The sequence below is a fragment of the Tupaia chinensis genome, unplaced genomic scaffold (genome assembly GCF_000334495.1).
Source record: "Tupaia chinensis unplaced genomic scaffold, TupChi_1.0 Scaffold149448_1, whole genome shotgun sequence".
NCBI lineage: Eukaryota > Metazoa > Chordata > Mammalia > Scandentia > Tupaiidae > Tupaia > Tupaia belangeri.
The window spans coordinates 1,762,746-1,764,962 of NW_006209292.1; positions in this window are offsets into that span (position 1 = coordinate 1,762,746).

The following is a 2,217-nucleotide window of genomic DNA, read 5'->3' on the forward strand; positions in this document are numbered from 1 at the left end:
TATAGGAGGCTTTGACTCTCTTGCATGTCAGCTTATTCCATAGGTGGGCGCGGGTGGGTAGTTTTTATATCCTAAATACAAAGCATACTAAATGGCAGTTTAGAGTCACAGTCATGCATTTAATGTATCTTGAATATTTTAAATTACTTCTATTATGTTTTTTAGTAGGATTGTTTCCTAAAGAAAACCACTCTTTGATTGTTGCTCTCCCTGTCAGGATTGTGTGCACTCTGTAACATCTTTGGTCGTAGTAGTCCAGTTTTCCTAATCATTTTGTTAATGTGCTGTGAAAGATTGCAAATTTGAAGTAAGTAGTGTGTATGATACTAAATTGTGATTTGGTGGGACTTACATAACAGCTTTCAACATCTGAAGACAGTGGTTCTTAATATCCTCTTAAGGAAAAATTTGCCTACAAATTCGAAGCTGGAATGTCACTGGAATAACTTAGAATCACTATACTTGGCTTTTTAAATTTTTGATACGTATGTTAAGAATTGGGTACAAATTGAAATGTCTGTTCTGATCCTTGACACAACCAATAAATCTCAATTACAAAAGAGAAAACAAAGCTCTGCAACCATTTGCTTCTTACGTACTTGTAAGAAGAAAGTGAGCAAACTTTTATTTATTAAAAGATGGAATCATTCCCACTTCCATAAAAGTTCACTGAGTGTCTTCCATGTACCAAGTACCATTCTTGGAATTGAAAGTAAAAAATAGACAAAGGAAAAGTTTCTTGCCCCCTGGCATGTACAGTTCAGTGAGGCTCACAGTGCAGACAAATGCTCTTGATGCACCAAGAAAATGCCAATGAGCTACAGTTTCTCCTCAAGTGAAGTCTAAAACAATCCCATCCTTCCTGAAAGAAGATTTATGCTTAGAAGGGGTTGTGAATCTTGTTCATCTTCAAGGAGCCCCAGAGAGGGACTTTTATGGTTGAATTCAGTTCAATGAATACCTGGGAGGTGCCTGTTGTATAGCTGGCACTGTACCTGGTGCTGTCAGAGACAACAGGGACCTAGTAAGATATTCTCTGTCCTTTCTAATAAAGCTGACCACCCAACCTAGGAAGAGAGCCTGCATTTAGGTTCCCAAAATTAGTTACAAAAATATAGGCTGGGGGAGATCTGACTTGACAGTGTATTACTTCAAAAAAAGCTCACTGTGAATCTCTGAAGGATGAACTCCCCTGCTCTGGAATCCACTTCCCTCTCACATAAAATGAAGGGGTTACACTGGCAGTGGTTCTCAAAACGTATGATATTGTCCCCTTAGGAGGCATGAGGAAATAAATATATGAGGTAGGAGTTTTGTTGATCATTAGAACAACTGAGGAGTACTACTGGAATTTAACTGATAGGAATCAAGTATGCTTCTTATCTTGCTTTGAACAGGACAATCAGTTCCCTACAACAAAGAACGGTCCTGCCCAAAATGCCAATACTGCCCACAATGCCAATACTGCCCACATAGAGTAGCATTGATAGATCATCCCTCTAAGGGCCCCTTCAGTTCCCTAACCTTAGCACTTGGGGATTTTTACTGACCATGGAAGCATGATAGGGCTGCTGAATACCAACATAAATCTCTCTAGTTTATTATCAGGATATTACAGCATTTCACCTGTGATGCCATGGAAATGCAGAATTCCAGGTTCTACATATTGGAACAGAATCTCTGTGGGTGAGACTCTGTATTGGGGATTCTAATACCCATAAAGTTTTAGGATATGAATCAAGGCAGAGCTGGTCTTACTATCCTTGGTATTAATGAGAACATATGTGGGTGCTAACTTGAGTATTCTTTTGGCCTTGTGCATTAAACACACCCAATTCTGAAAATTACTGTGCAGCCTCTGTCCTATCATCTACCCCTCCTAAACTCTCCTTGAAGGAGTTCTTTGACATTGTATTTATCATTTTTCTCCTTCTCTCATTTCCCCTCAGTTTTCTTCACTGACTTTTCTTTTTTTTTAATTTTTGGAAAGATATTATATATCTTTTTTTTATTTTGTATTATCTTCATAATCTTCTTTATATTACATTGGATTACATATAACTTTACAGTGTACTACATTGCTTTTTCAAAAGGGAATGCCATGCATGTCAGTCAGTACAGAGACATTAATCTCCCTGCTTCAACATTCAATATCTTTTCTATGTTTTCCCCAATCATTATTATTATTATTCTAATTATTTTTTTAAAACAGTCTAT